Here is a 16945-nt window from a genome sequence, read left to right as displayed (position 1 = left end):
AAACAACTTAACATCTTGCCTTAATAGTCCCTTTGTATTCGGCCTCTGTAGAGGAAAGAGAAACTGCATGTTGCTTCTTATTGGTACATGTGACGGCACTAGATCCCAATCTAAACACATATCCAGAAGTTGACTTTTTATCGTCAACAGAGCTTGCCCAATCCGAATATTTGAACCCACTGAGTCTAGGATTAAAACTTTGAGAGTAAAGAAGTTGATAACCTAAAGAGCCCTTCACGTAATAAAGCAAACGCTTCATTGCCATCCAATGATTAGCCTTGGGAGTTGTCATAAAGCATGAGATGTAGTTGATCACGAAGCTGGTGTCAGGCCTAGCAGCAGAGCGGTAGATGAGGTTGCCTATTAGTTGCCTGTATGTAGTATCATCAACGGGAGGAGAATCAAACTTGGCTAATAACTTGAGACCTTTCTCCATGGGTGTAGATGTAGGCTTGCAATCTTGCATACAAAATTTGTCTAACAAAGCCCTGGCATATTTGGATTGAGAGATGAATATACCAGAAGATTATTGCCAAACCTCAACACCTAGGCAATAATGCATGAGCCCAAGGTCAGTCATGTCAAAAGATTGACATAAATACTATCTGATTCCCTAAATCAAAGATGCCGAACTGCCAATGATGATGAAATCATCCACATAACGAACTAGAAGGATGATGTCATTGCCAATAGTCTTGATGTACAAATTTGAGTCCGAGGAACTCCTCTTGAAGCCTTGATCATTATGGTACTCATCATTTTTCATTTACCATGCCCTAGGGGCCTACTTCAAGCCATATAGAACTTTCACTAATCTGAGAACCTGATGTTCATTACTGGCAATCTTAAAACTAGGAGGTTGCGTGATGCAAACCTCTTCGAGTAGATCACCATTTAGGAAAGCACTCTTGATGTCCATTTGATGGACCTTCCAGCCAAATTGTGTTGCCATGGCTAGGAGTAATTTGATTGTGCTTATTTTTGTAGTAGGGGCAAAGGTCTCCTCATAATCAATGCCCTGATGCTTAGAAAAGCCCTTTGTAGCTAAATGAGCTTTGTACTTATCCAAAGTACTATTAGATTTGGATTTGATTTTGTAAACCCATTTGTAGCCAATTGGTTTCTTCCCTGGTGAAAGATCAGAAAGGACCTAGGTGTTATTCTTTAGCAAGCTTTGGCATTTAGATATCATGGCCTGTTCCCACTCTAGAATTTCTTTAGCCTCATAATATTTTTGAGGTTCAAACATGTTATGAATGTTGGCCATAAGAACGAAGTTAACAGACTCTGTAGGTTTGCTCTTTTTCCGAGCAGTTCTCCCATCAATGAGCTCATCATCTTGAAGATTAGCAAGTGTCTTAGCCCACCACTTAGGCCTGAGAGGAGAATGACCAACATTAGTATCAGGAGATGCTTGGTGATCATGTTCCTCTTCAGAAGAATTTGGATCAAATTCAAGTGAAGCATCTTCAAATCGAGGTGATCCTGAAGGAGAAGCTAGAGGTATCTGCACAGGGATCATTGGTATAAATAGAGTTGGAGGAGCTACTGGAGCTGTGCAATCAGGTGGATCTAATGGAAACCTAACTCCCAAATCACGAGCCTTCCTAGGCTGGTCTACTAGATAAGGAACAGGAGAAACAAGCATGAATGGTCCTCATTGCTCATGAAAGACCACATCATGACTATACATGAGACGAGATATCTCAAGGTCAATCAAGCGGTAGGCTTTGTGAAGACTGCTATATCCAGCAAGCATAAGTTTTTGACTCTTGGCATCCAACTTGGTGCATGACGCATTAGGGATCCAAATAAAAGCAAGGGAGCCAAAAACCTTTAGGTGACTGATTTTGGGCGTACGACCTGGCCAAGCCTTTTCCAGACTCTTACCTTTGACCACTACCATGGGTGACCAGTTCAAAAGACAAACTACAGCGTTAATTGCTTCTACCTAGAACTTCTTCGGAACATGTTTGTGTTTGAGCACGAATCGAGCCATCTCGGTGATTGTTCTGTTCTGACATTCAACTACCCTGTTCTGTTGTTGTGTGTTGGGTGTGATTAAATGGCGTTTGATGCCACGAGTATCCAAGAAACTAGAGAATACAATAGAACAAAATTTCCCCCCATTGTCTCATCTAAGAGTAATAATAGATTTCCCAGACTCTTTTTCAACTAAAGGTTAAAATTTATGAAATACAAGAAATGCATCTAATTTCTTTTTAAGAAAATATACCCACATTTTTCTACTAAAATCATCAACAAGCAATAGAAAATACTTGGACTCAAGAACATGAGTGGCCATAGGGCCGTAGATTTCAACATGATCAAGCTGAAGTACGTGAGAAGCTCACCATGAATTGCCACTAGTAAAAGGTGTGCGATGTTGCTTCCTAGCCTGGCATGCATCACAAACTCCAAGCTGTTGAGTCCGAATCTTTGGCAAATCGAGGACAAGCTCTTCTCGAGCAAGTTAAGAGAGATATTGCACATTTAGGTGCCCATGTCGCTAATTCCAAAGTATGCTAACAGAAGATTGCCGAGTAGCCAGAGCCAAGTCTTAATAATCACTAGAATCTATAAGTCGGAAAAGACCATGATCCTCAAGATCCATTGTAACAATAGACTGAGTTGTCCTATCAGTGATGGCACACTAATGTGAATTGAAGGTGCCATCCAAGTGTGGAGAATGTCGCAGAAACTGACTGATTGAGAGTGGATTTAGTTTCATCCTTGGAACATAGTACACATCAAGGAAAATGAGATTCCTCCCAACAGTCTGAAGCTGAATGTTGCCTTATTGACAACGGTGTACTCTTCTCCGCCACCAAAAAATAGCAGAATCTGAGTAAGGCTGGTAGTCAGTGAACAAGTCTGCGATGAGTGAAATGACAAGAGGCACCTGAATCAATGTACTAGGCATGTGATTTTACATGATCTGTTGGTCTTTTAGCCATGAAGGCGTAAATGGTAGATTTTGTTTGCTCGGTGTGCTCTGCATTGTTTGCTTTGGGCTACAAATGAGATTGCTTAGATTGGGCAGCTAGGCATTTTCGACATTCAACCTTCATGTGTCCAAACTTGTCGCAATATTTGCATTCAATGTGTTTCTTTCAAGAGATGTCTGAAGCTGGAGCAAAAGACTTATACTGAGACAACTACTGAAACTTGCCTTTGTCCTTTTGAAAGGATTTGGCAGCAAGGGCTTGCTCTGTGGAGGTGGAGCTAGAACTACTACTGAACTGTTGTTTCCACCAATCTTGTTGAAGCAAAAGCGTGCAGAGATCAGTGAACTTAAAATCAACACCAAAAGACGTGATGTTGAGAGTATTGATAAAATGCTCATAGGACTTTGGTAGACTCTAGACAATGATAACCACAATGTCCTCTTCCTCTATCTTGTGATTGATGGCAAGCAACTGATTATAGATTTTCTGAATCCTATTTAGGTGAGCCTGGAGCGAGGTTCGCTCATCCATGACAATAGAAAACAGAGTGTTCTTCAAGAAGAAAGCTCTGCTTTTGTCAGAAGTCTCATGAAGACCTTTGAGATGTGCCCATATCTTGGCAACTCTCATGCCCAGATGGAATCGGAGAGAGCTGATTATTAGCTACATATAATTTGTGAAGCAACATTGCCTCTTAATTATTCAGATCCCATGAATCTTGATCAGTGCTAGGGGCAGTCAGACACTTTGTAACACCCAGAACAATTTGATCGGTATTCCGACATTCAAAAATTGCTATGATCCACTGCTTCCAAGTGTCATAATTTCGACCATTGAATTTTGAGTTGCTCTCAAGTAGAATATTTGTCAAAGATGCCATTGCACATTTTCCAATAAAAAGGTGAGTACATGTGAAGGCACATTCTTTGAGGCAAAAAAAAGAAGACCCATAAAATTTGAAGGATGACGCAGAAGACAACTCGAAAAACCCAGAAAGAATATGTTATCGGTTTCTGGATCCACTGGTTCAAAATTGACGCACAAAAATTGAGGCACCCAAAATATTTGATGACAACCTAGTTGAGCTCTCAAAAAACCCACCAAGAATCTTTAATCAGATTTTTTTTTGAACTCGAAAATTAGGTTTTTAGACCAAAACCATAGTCAGCAGCCATGGAGGTCGAAGTTGCAAGGAAAAATGTCGTTTTCTGGTAAAAAACATCGAGCTTTTTTTCAAAACTGGTTGTGCATGGACAAACGTTTTTGGCATAGTTACACCGCCCTAGGAGACGAGGGGACGGGGGGACAAGTTTTCGAGACGGGGGGACAGAGGGACCTTGATTTGGGGACGGTGAGGGGACGGCGGGGGGACGACGGGGGGGTGGCGAAGGGAGCAGGGGTGTATGTACTATACATATGATACTTAAAATGCTAGTTATGAAAAGATGTACTACAATTATACAATATAAGATACATAGATGTAAAAAACATTGAACATTGCACTGAAGTTTTCAACTAGAACGTCATGATTCATGATCAAATAAGTTATAACAAACAAACAATGAACATTGAACATCAGAAAATATTCGAAATAATAAATATTAGTCTATATATCAGTCTTCAGATCAATAGTATGAGTATCTAGATTCTACTATCTAATAGTAATCAATGATCATATGAGTCATGACTCATGACATAAAGATGATTACAATTAAGTATTATGTACCATGAACCATGATATCAAAATAAGTATATAATGCAAACAAAAACTACAAGTCTCCAAGAGTCCAAATCAAAATGCCAAATCAATGATCAATGATCAATGATCATCCCCTGGAGGTTGAAACTCATCACCACTGGAACTATCAGTCTCTCAAAGATCAAGAGCTGAAAAGGGAACACCAACTAGCCCTGTGGTTGGATCTAAAGCATCCTCCTCATCAATCTGTGATGGCTCCTCAGGCTCTACATCCCATCGTGATGCTGGGCTTTCCTTGTACACACTTGTGGTGTGCGGTCATTGATACGCAACACACTGTGTACAGCCACTAGCTTCTCTGCTCTTTGAGAGGTAAGTCTATTCCTCTTAAGAGAGTGGATGAAGCTATATGTAGACCAATTCCTCTCAGAAGCTGAGGAAATAGAAACCTGAGATGAAAAATAATTGGCTAATGTAAGACTCGGGAATTAGATGTTGAACAATGATCATTGAACAATAAACAATGAAAAGTTAAAAGTTGAGGAACTAAGTACCTGGGACAGCAAACGAATAGCTAGTGTGGTGGTTGTAGATTTCGGTCCATAAGCTGACCACCACAAAATGGGATCCTCTTGTGCCATAGTCTTGATATCCGCCTTTGCCGCTTGTTTGTAACCCCTAAGAGTAGCAAATTTGGTCCACTGAATGCAAACCTTAGCTGCTGTCTCAGGGTCATACATCCTGTCTATGCACTTGAAGAACCCTTCCTTCACCTGAAAAAATTTAAAAAGTACAAATTATTAGCAAATAGAAGAATCAAGATACTAGTAATGTGAATGATTTTAATTCATAAAATGATAAGAATCTAAGTCTTAAAGTGTTATATAATAATAATAATATAAATCACCTCATCATCGTGAAGTGGTGTAACTCTACCAGGCCTAGTCATGTACCACCTCGGATTCAATGCATATGCAGCCATGTGTAAGGGTGTGTTAAGTTTGTCCCATCTACGCTGAATAATAGGCCGAATGTGATCATTGTAGAAGGCTAATGTGGGGTCCTTCTCTCGCACAACTACCCTCATCTGCCCAAGCATAGAATCAATGCACTCATACACCTCTCCAAGTGTGGGTGCATCCCCATCTCCATACCTGATCACCTCAAAGACTGGCCTAATAATAGAAACAATGTATTTTGCATTGCTCCAAAATACATCACTCTTAACTATATCCTTCACCCTTATCCCCTGCTCTGACCTGGAACCATCCCACCTATTCCATTCATTTGTCATAACCATTAGTTGCAGTGGCTCTTGCAAATCAAGCATTCTCTCCAAGAGAATGAAATAGGATGCATATCGTGTCTCAACTGGCTTCAAGAACTCCTTGTTGGCGAAGCTCCTAAATAGTGCATGTGAGGTGTGGTGGTTGCAGATATACATCTGCACATCTCTAGCATCACTCACCACTCCCTTTATCCAACTAATCTTCCCCATGTCCTTTAGAGCATTGTTCATAGCATGCACACAACAAGGAGTCCACCAAATATGCCGATATGTGGCCTCAATAAGCCTCCCTGCAGCTATGCACACATGAGCTGCATCTGTCACTACTTGGACCACATTTTGTGGCCCAATCTCCTCAATGGCTTCCCGAAGAATCTGAAACTGAAAATCAGCATCTTTTTGATGCCCCGAACAATCAACCGCCCTAAGAAAGAATGGGCCCTCTGTACATGTGACTATGACATTGATGAGTGGACAGTGTCTAATGTCCGTCCACCCATCCATGACAACGCTACACCCCGATTCCTCCCAAACAGCCCTCATGGTCTCCATGGACTCACCAATCTTGGCATACTCATCATCCAAGATTTTAGTCCTCAATTTGTGCTCACCTGGTGGCACATATGATGGTAATCCCGCCTTTGCTACTTTCTAAAATGCCTCCTTAAAATAAGGAGACCGAGCAATGTGAAGTGGAACGCCATTGGCAAATAACATTCTCCCAATGTATGCATCTAACTTCTCTCTCGTCTGGGCTGCAAACAATTCTGCTATAGGGTTGTTGTCACTAGACTGTGCCCTGCGTTTCCCCTTGCTCGTCTCAGCTGCTGCTACACCTATAGAGCTATAAGTAGAGGAAGGTACGGAGGCTGCCCTTGGCAATGAAGTAGATGAAGCTCTATGCTGTGGTCTAGAAGAAGACATGCGTCGGTGTTGTTGCCCCTGTATTTGTTGCTCATGCACCTCCTGTATAGTCTGAATCTGTTGCCTACCAGCCAAAGTAGTAGGCACTGGAAGGCCCAAGTCCTCTGGAACTCCCCAAAGCTTGTTGAATTCAATTCTAATCTTCAAGTTTGTGGATTCACCCAAAAACTTACATGGTTGGACACCTTTACCTGTCCAAAAGAGGAAATGTGCATTCACTCTAGTGATGCTACCATACCAATCTTCACCACAAATATTGCATCTCCACTTTCTTGTGCCACCTGTTCCTTGTCCGCTTGTTATTCTAGTGGCAAATTGTTTTAAAGGAGATTTTGGATCAAACTTACCCCTAGCCCACTGTGCCAAAGCTGGGGAGGGGCAATCAGTAGATGGAGTACCAGATAGTATAAAACCAGTACCCATGGAAGTGGAACTAGTTTGGGCCCCTTGCTGATTTGGCCCAACCGGAATCGCAATGTCACTCTCATGGTCACCCCTCTCAACAGTGTTATCATCATCCTCAACCCCAACCTCAGGCTCAAGCTCATATTCTGATTCACTGCCACTATTTGAATGAAATTCCATCTCATCATCACTATGAGTATTCATTGTGACACTGCATTTCACAAAATGAAAAAACAAAAATTAATAAAGCTAAATTATTGAAATTTATAATTTATAAATGATAATCATAACCGACGACTTCCACTCTCTTAGAACTATATTGGACAAAATTTATTAAAAAAAAATTTAAAAAAAAGAAGAAGAAAAAAATAAAAATAAAAATTTAAAATGAAAATTGACTTCCAATGGTTCCGTAGGATTTGGGCTTTTCTGAGCCGATTTCAGTATGTAAGAATTAATAAAAAAAGTTAAAATTTTTTAACTTTTTTTATTAATTCTTACATACTGAAATCGGCTCAGAAAAGCCCAAATCCTACGGAACCATTGGAAGTCAATTTTCATTTTATACTTTTTTTTTTTGGTCTTGTAATATAGTTCAAACAGAGTGGAAGTCATCAGTTTAAACAATCGGAAATAGAGATTTCAAAGAGTTCAATGATAACAGAGGTCGTCTTGTAATATAGTTCAACAGAGTGGAAGTCATCGGTTTAAACAATCGGAAATAGATATTTCAAAGAGTTCAATGACAACAGAGGTCGTCTAAACAAACAAAAACATTCATAAACATGCATTTCAAAATCATACAAATTTGTTAGAAAGTTAGAAACCCTACCTTTTGCTTTAAAAACTTCAACAAGATTCGGTGAACAGGAACCTAGAACCATCCTCCTCTTCTTCTTCTTGCTCCTAAGCTCTCCTTTTTCACTTGCAAACACTCTCTTCACTCTTGCACAAACCCTTATCTCAGCTCTTCACTCTTCTTCGTCTTGCTGTTGCAAACAATGAGAAATGCAAATGTGAATCAAAATGAAGAATAGAAGGGTTTTAAACAAAGGAGGAGGAATGGATGGGCCCCACAATCCAATACAATAAATAAAAAACATTAAAACATTTTAAAAATGCGTTCAACTTTTTGTTTTTTTATGTGTCTTTTTTGCTTGCCACGGGAGACGTCCAGGCGTCCCCCCACAACGAAGGAGACTCCTTGCCGTCCCCCCGCACCCGTCTCGGAGACGTCTCGCCGTCTCCGGCGGTGGTGGCGCTTTGAGTGGCGACGCCCGAAACGCCGAGACGCCGTCCCCCCGTCCCGAGGACGTCCCCATCTCCGAGACGGCCCAGATTTTGGGGGGGGACGCGTCCCCGTGTTACACTGGTTTTTGGAGACAGCAAAACCAACACCAAAGAATGGTGTAACAAGCACGCATTTGGAGTAATGAATGCATAAAATCGTCTACAAAAAACTACGCTCAGATCAGCAATAAACAACTCCAAAAATTGTTAATAAGAAAACTCGTGGTTATTGTTGATGTCTGGTCATGAGCAGTTATCGCCAAAGACTCGCGATGTGTAGCTAAATTTAGCCTCCCAGCAAGTAGAAAAATGAGCAATAACAAACGCAATTTTTGAAGTCACGATTTGCAGTGTAGAACAAATTGCGATTTTTCGACGTTGCTCCAGTTCTGAGTTTTAGAGGGAAAAGAACGCGATTTGCAAACTTTCTTTTTGAAAAAACCTTAGCCAAAAAACTGGGAGTTAGATATGAATTTCTTAAAAAAACGGGAATCTTAGAGGAGCTATAGAGAAAATCTCAGAAATAAATTCGAAAGATTTGAAATTATAAATTTTTCGAAAAAAATTGAAGTATCGGCTTTGGGTAAAATACTTGCTTGATTTTAATAGAGACTGAGAGGTCTATTTATACAAAAGAATGGAACGATGTTTCCTTAGGAAACGATCGTAAAGAATAGAAACTATCTATTCTAGCTAAGAGAAAACTAACAATTATCTACAACTAACTAAATATTAGAAACATTCTAATATTTACAATAGATTACAAATAGATTACCATTAACTAATAATAGAGGACTTAAGAGATTTAATAAAACAACCAGTTTGTTTTTGAAATATAGTAAACACCATTGCTTTTTGTTCAAGGAAGTACACCGACATTTTTCCTATTGAAATCATCAAAAAGAAGTAAGAAATACCTACTCCTAGTAACAAAAGTAGTATTCATTGGACCACATACATTAATATGAACCAATTGTAGTACCTTAGAGGCTTGCCATGAGTTACCATCCTTGAACAACATTCTGTGTTGCTTTCTAGCCTGAAAGCTCCACAAACTTGTTGATTTTTAATTTGTATTTCGGGCAGGCCAATTACTAAATCAACTTGAACAAGCTAAGCAAGATAGTGAATGTTTAGGTGACCATATTGCTGATGCTAGAGACTTCTGATAGAAGATGATTTAGTTGCGAAGGCATGCTCAAGAGAATCACCAGTATTCACAAGTATATATAGACCATAAATCTCAATACCAATAGCAACGGTAGTGTATATTGCACGATCAATAATTGGGCACTTGTGTGAATTGAATATCACATCAAGCTAAGGAGAATCTCACATGATATGACTCACATAGAGTAGGTTAAGTTCCATGTTGGGAATGTAGTATACATTGAGGAAACTAAGATCCCTCCGACTAGATTGTATCTATACATTAGCCTTCCTGACAATAGTATACTCTTCACCTCATTTTAATAAAACTGAATCAGTAAAGGGAAAAAAATCTATAAACTAGTCACGCCTGTGAGTGAAATGCCAAGAAGTACCATAATCTATATAACATGCATAATATTTTACATGGTGTACAAGTCTTTTAGCCATGAAGGAAGACTCTTTCTGCTTGGTGTGCTCAACAACATTGGCTTTAGGTGGAGAGCCTCCTTGCTTCTGTTGTTCAGAAGCCAACCAATTGTGATAATCCATGAGAAAATGGCCATATTTGTGAGAGTAATTACATTGCACCTTCTTCTTCTTTGCAGCATTGTATGATTGATTTGAGCCCTTCTGCTGAGATGGCATTGAGTGTTGACATTTGCCTTTATCCTTGTGAAAGGATTTGGCTGAAAAGACATTCTCTGATGAGGACAAGGTGATGTTGTTACCAAATTGTTGTTTCCATCGATCTTACTGTAGAAGTTTGGCGCATAACTCTAGAAATTTTAGATCAGCATTAATTGAAGTAATGTTGAGAGCCTCTATAAAGTGCTCATAAGATTTTGGTAGCCTCTTCAAGGTGATGACTACCATATCTTCTTTCTCCATTTTTTCGACCAATAGCTTCGAGCTGATCACGAACATCCTTCTTTGTGAGATGCTCCTGTAAGGACACGTGTTCATCCATCATGATGGAGAACAACGAGTTCTTTAGAAAGAATGCTTGGCTTTTGTGAGATGTTTCATGCAACTCATTCAAATGCTGCTAGATGTTATAGAGATTATGGTACTTCTTGGCATTTCACTCACAGGCATGATTAGTTTATAGATTTTTCTTCCTTTACTGATTCAATTTTATTTGGATGAGGTGAAGAGTATACTATTCCCAGAAAGGGTAATGTATAGATATAGTCTGGTCGGAGGGTCAAAGGGATCGTAGTTTCCTCAATGTATACTAAGTTCCCAACATGGAACTTAACCTACTCTATGCGAGTCAGATCATGTGGCATTCTCCTTAGCTTGATGTCATATTCAATTCACACAAGTGCCTGATTGTTGATTGTGCAACATGCACTCCTGTTGCCATTAGTATTGAGATTCATGGTTTATATAGACTTGTGGATACTGGTGATTCTCTTGAGCATGCCTTCACAACTAAATCATCTTCTATCAATAGTCTCTAGCATTAGCGATATGGTCACCTGAACATTCACTATCATGCTTAGCTTGTTCAAGTTGATTTAGTACTTGGCCTGCCCAAAATACAAATTAAAAATCAACGAGTTTGTGGAGCTTGTCAGGCTAGAAAGCAACACAGCATGTCGTTCAAGGATGGTGACTCATGGCGAGCCTCTAAGGTACTACAATTGGTCCATATTGATGTATGTGGTCCAATGAATTTGAGGCAACTAATCATTTTTGATAGAGAGCTTGAGAAGTATGCAACTTTACGATTTCGATCATCAAACTTGTCTATATTTGCCTATATAGTGGTAAGATGAGTTTCTGTGCCCAAAACAATTGTCTCAAGTTGATGGCATTCGAAGATTGTCAGTATTCATTGCCTATAGGTGCTATAATTCTTATTGTTGAAGCTTTGATTGCCCTCCAACTTTAAGTTGGTCAATCAGACCATCTTGCATGTTTCCTAATGTACAGAAAACAAAACTATTAAAGAGGCAATAACACAAAGTCAAAAGCCGAAATAGAATTTAGAAAATAGAGGCAAATGCACGTACATATGATGAAGTGCAATTGGTGTGGTTTTAAAGAAAATTTTCTAGTTGACTCAAAAAGATCCGAAGACAACTCATAATTTCTTGCAAAACACCCGAAATGAATCAAAAGTTAAACACGCTGGCACTAAAATTGAGGCACAGAAAATGAGGTCCCCATAAAATTTTGAGACCGACCCAATTGAGCTCTCAAAAAATTCGCTAAGAATGTGCGATTAGATTTCAAAGTCAAGGAATAAAGAGTTTTGAATGAAACCCTAGCCTGCTGAAAAGAGCTTGAAAAATGGCAGATTGTTGCTTCAGACTGCAAGAAAAATGGAATAAAGATCCTCTTAGCCACAAAAATGACAACAAATTGTGTTGTTTTTAGCAGATAAACTGCTGAACGACATCATTTTTGGCTTTTTATTTGCAGACACAATCCCAGAATCCTGTCAGCTGTACAATACTGAAAAACAACCTTCATTTTTCCTAGTAAATCCTGCCACGACTTGCAGAGATCCTTGGTAGCAGCTATGAGCAGGAAATGGATCCACAGGATGAGGTTTTGTTTGCAGAAAAAATAGTCGCACGGGCTGAGAAAGATTGACCAAGGAAGAAAAAAAACGAGTTGCAAAAAGGGCTAATGGGCGTGATTTTTCAGAATAAAAAAATTGAAAATTTTTAATGAGCACAAAATTTCAGAATAAAATTATAAATTAAAAAAAAAAAAAACTATTCTTCAATGCAAATTATGCAAAGTTGGTAAACTATTTGATGTATTAACAAATGATTGAAGAGATCATTAAAGAGTTTTACAAATGTACAAAATAGAAAGTTTCTAATAAGAAACTTAAGATGGTATAGACGATCTTATCTACACATAATTGCATATAATATATAATTGACCATTAAACTAATGAAATAATAATATGTTAATAAGTACTGAGCTCACCCTTAGTATGAAATTTGCCCTTAAATAGATGGACAGATAGAAATTGTTAATAAGTGGGTTGAGGGGTTTTTGAAGAGCTATACATTGAATTAGCAATCAGCATGGTTTAATTGGCTACATATAGGAGAGTATTTTTATGATACATCATACCATATGTCCATGGACATACCTCCTTTCAAACTGTTATATGGACATGCCTCCTTTCAAACTGCTATTTAATATTTACAGTGTAGGGTACTGGTTATAGGTGACTTGATCAACCAAATATCAGAAATAACAAAAGTTTTTCTGCATATAAAAATCATATAGAGAGGTCTTTTGAGGTAGGAAACATGGCTTACTTAAGATTGAAAACTTAAAGGCTTTCCTCCGTCAAACAAAATGGAGCTGAAAAGCTCAAACCTAGGTTGCATGGATCATATAGGATTTTGAGGAGGATAGGTGAATGGACTTATGAGGTGAAATTTTCAGAAAATAACTGTATCCATAATGTCTTTCATGTTTCATTTCTTAAGATGGCCCTTGCTTAGCATATTTTGTCATTAAAAGATCTACCGGCAATGGATGATGAAGGCAAGCCAATCTTGATATTCGAGGAAATAATACATAGTAGGTTGAAGAATTTGAGAAGGAATATTAGATATTATTTGCTTTGTTGGAAGAACTTGCTTGTTGAGGTTGCATGGATTGCCCAAGATTATAGATAGTGAGAAGGACAAAAGCTATTTAAGTGCATTTTGACAAGAATTATTTCACTTAGTAGGTATTGAGCTCACCTCTAGGAAAGTGAATCACCCTTAAGAATATGGACAAACAATTTTTGTGAATAGGTAGGTTGAGGGGTATTTAAAAATGACATATGAATTAACAACTAATACAGTTTAATTGGTTGCATATGGGAGTTTATTTTATATTGCATCATACCTTACGGTGATTGGTATGCCCCCTTTGAAAGTTCTATATGGATATGATTCCCTATTTTGTTGATTTAATATTTACAAATACTAGGGTACTGAGTACATGTGACTTGGTCAATCAAAGCCAAAAAATATCGAAGTTACCTAATGAACACCTACAAGAAGCCTTTAATCAGTGAGATTTTTATGCATATTAGAATCATAAAGAGAGTCTTTTGTAGTAGGGGACATGGTTTTCTAAGATTGCAACCTTATAGGTTATCCTCCATCAAACAAAGTGGAGCTAAAAAGCTCAAACCTAGCTTCGATGGACCTTACAAGATTCTAAGGAGGATAGATGAATTGTCTAATGAGCTAGAACTTCTAAAGAATATTTGGATCCATAATGTCTTTCATGTTTCATGTTTGAAACAAACCCTTGGTTATGATATTGTGTTGTCAGTGGTCTACCACAAATGGGTGATGATGGCAAGTTGATTTCGATACTTGAAGAATAACCCATACTAGGGTACTACATAACTCCCAAAAATCAATTGCAAATATAACATGCATAACATTTGAAGAGAAAGATCCATGATTAAGTGCTATGTGACCTTGAGAAGGAGATTGGTCCAAGAAAGCATGATTGATATGTTTGTATTGATTACTTGAATAAACTTGGATAAATTATAATTATGTCAAGTATCAATCATGGTTAAGCTCTTTCTTAAGGTTGTATCGTACTCAATAATTTCTTTTTCTCTTCAATGTAACGTGTTCTGGTTGTAGATCATTCTTGGGAGTTGTGGGGCTCACTATTAACCTCAACCTGGTATCAAAACACTTGATCTAAGACTTCCTATCCAAGCTTTGAGAGATATGACCTTGAGGGTAAACTTGACTCGTCTTGGAGGGAAACTAGCATCATCGTTGGATCCAAAAAGATAAAATACATAAAGATTTCTTGTCTAAACGCTAAATTTAGAGAAGTTAATTTAAAAAAAAAAAAGTAACAAAGGCCTTTGCAAGATAGTTTGTGTGACCATTGCTACTCAAAATTTCCCACAAAATTAGGTAGTCATTCACAAAAATAACTTGTGTTTCTTAGATTTCAAACAAAGAATAAAAAAAATATTAAAAGGGTGAATAAAAAAGCACCTTTTAGGTGTTGGGTATAGTTGTTACTATTCGTCTCATCACACATTGTTTATTGATGACCCTTTTGAAAATGCTGGCTATTGTGCAAGCAACCACATATTTCATGCCATTTGGAATATCCCAGTGTCAAATTTTTCATGAAGGCCTACAAGCAACATTCTAGATTCTCGTAGAATACTTTGTTTAAAAAGGAGCGTATCCCAGTGAACATAAATTTCTCCAAGGGACTAAAATATGCTTAGAGTCAAAAGGAAGATTCCAACAATATTCCACCAATGACGTGAGATTGTACTTTGGCTCTGGCCCTTGACCCCTTCAATCTTTACCTAAGGGAGGGATTTTTTTCTTTTCATTTTTTTATAACCTTGGCACACAATGTCAAAATTGGGAAAAGGAGATATTGCAAAAAGAGGGTTCTAAGCACTTTTCAATGATATAGGTTGCATTATCAGATTTTGTTGTTGGCATAGGCTATTCTTAGTCAAAGTAGGATCATCCCTCATGGAAATTGATGGTTCTTCTTTAACTGTGCCAATTGCAACAACAATACTCATGCATCCTTTGTACTTTTATAACGTTCCTCAAACCTTTGCTTCATGGTGTCCAAATTCACAACTTTTTGCAAGTTGTTTCAATATTAGCAATTCTTGCGGTGTTGGAAAGGTATTCTAGAGCTCTTTAGTTTTATTCATGGTTTTTTCTAGAATTTGCTTGAGTTACATTTTATTTAGTTTTTTGCGTTTGACATTCTAGTAAAGTACATGGATATACTGGCACCTAGAAAAGATGTATTTGCATGAGATGGCCTCATTTTATCTACTTTACATTCTTTGAAGTTATTGGTCTCAATTTGTTGTTTTGAGGAATAATTGTGTGCTTTTGTGTTCATCATTTTGTGTCATCCTGGAAAAGGGTATATATGGGTATTTGGATAATGACTTCCTGATACATCTTTGATACATCTGTCTTTAGGCTTTCATCATTAGCACAAGTAGTAATGCTTTACTGGGGGATTCCTATCCTCTTTTGCTCTCTCCTATGGTGGGGACATCTTTTGTACTTGTGCGAAGAAGCAATCCTTGGGGAGTCATGTCAAGTCCTATCCTTCTTTCATTAGTGCAATTTTTTTTCATTTTCTCTTTTGGAGAGGAGTTTTTTTCATGTGGTTTTCTCCTCTCTGGTTATGAGATATTCTACACGATTGCTTTACCAGCCTTGTCATTGAGACCCATCTATCCATTCATGCATTTATCATCATCTTTTTAGCTTCTCCCTATGTTGATTTTAAAGGGGAATGTTGGATTAATTAGGATGATCACCTTACTAGTTAATTGACTATTTAGGATGTTTATTGCTTTATCACACTTACGTTAAATGATGAAGGGTTTAATACCACAAATACACACAGAAATAGAGAACAAAATTTTCGCAAGAATAAAAAATGGGTTTCTTATTATTGTCACAAATGTGCAATTACAGATCTTCAAAAGTACAAATCTGAAAAGCCACATGAGCAGTTTCTTTACAATATTCTTGAACACAAAGCCACAAACTATCAACTAGAATTGCCTAGACATCAGAACGGGCCTTTCTTATATAGGTAATTTTTCATCGCTCAGGATGGTGTTAGATACTAACCCTAATCCTTGAGGCTGACAAAACCTCAATTAAATATTATTTTCTTATTTATTACATAGGGTTGACCATAACTATGTTTTTAGGTATCCCAACTTCCAGAAGCCATAACTTTTGCATATGAGCTTAAATTTTCAACTAAAAGTACTTTTCAAAATTGTTAGCTCCTAAACTAAAACTTCTAAAATGCGCAAGCACTAGTTAGCCTAGGTTCGACCTCGGTCTGGAGCCTCTAAGGCCTTCAAAATTGAGCTCAAAGGTTTCATACCCAAAGCCTCAATAACTTGTGCAATACATATGGTATGATGATGCGACTCCACAGGCAGGCCGATATGACTAAGATGAACCTCCACCTGTGAAATCAGAACATTCTGAGATCGTATGACCTACTTACTAAAAATAGTAAGTTTCCACAAATAATAACTATGTACTGAAATAACCCTTATAAAAAATGATAAAACAAAAATATTTTTGGGTGATGCAAGATTGCCCTTACACCCAAGATGCTTCTACATCAGACACTTGAGGTAACTTGAGAAGTGACCCTGTCATGTCTTAGGTGTTCAGAGGAACACCAAGGCGGTTAACCTCCTCCCTTGTT

The 16945-nt window shown here is 38.0% G+C and overlaps 1 protein-coding gene across 2 annotated transcripts in view; it reads left to right on the top strand.

The window, feature by feature from the left end:
• LOC149569011 (RNA-binding S4 domain-containing protein) overlaps window positions 1–16945 on the top strand; it is a 193904-nt gene that overhangs the window by 56773 nt on the left and 120186 nt on the right. The gene's annotated exons all lie outside the window — the stretch shown is intronic.

Source organism: Cupressus sempervirens, chromosome 3 (assembly GCF_028749045.1).
Source record: "Cupressus sempervirens isolate cs-2001-9-10 chromosome 3, ASM2874904v1, whole genome shotgun sequence".
Lineage (NCBI taxonomy): Eukaryota > Viridiplantae > Streptophyta > Pinopsida > Cupressales > Cupressaceae > Cupressus > Cupressus sempervirens.
The sequence above is the reverse complement of the archived record's forward strand: the minus strand, read 5'-3'. Positions and strand labels throughout refer to the sequence as shown.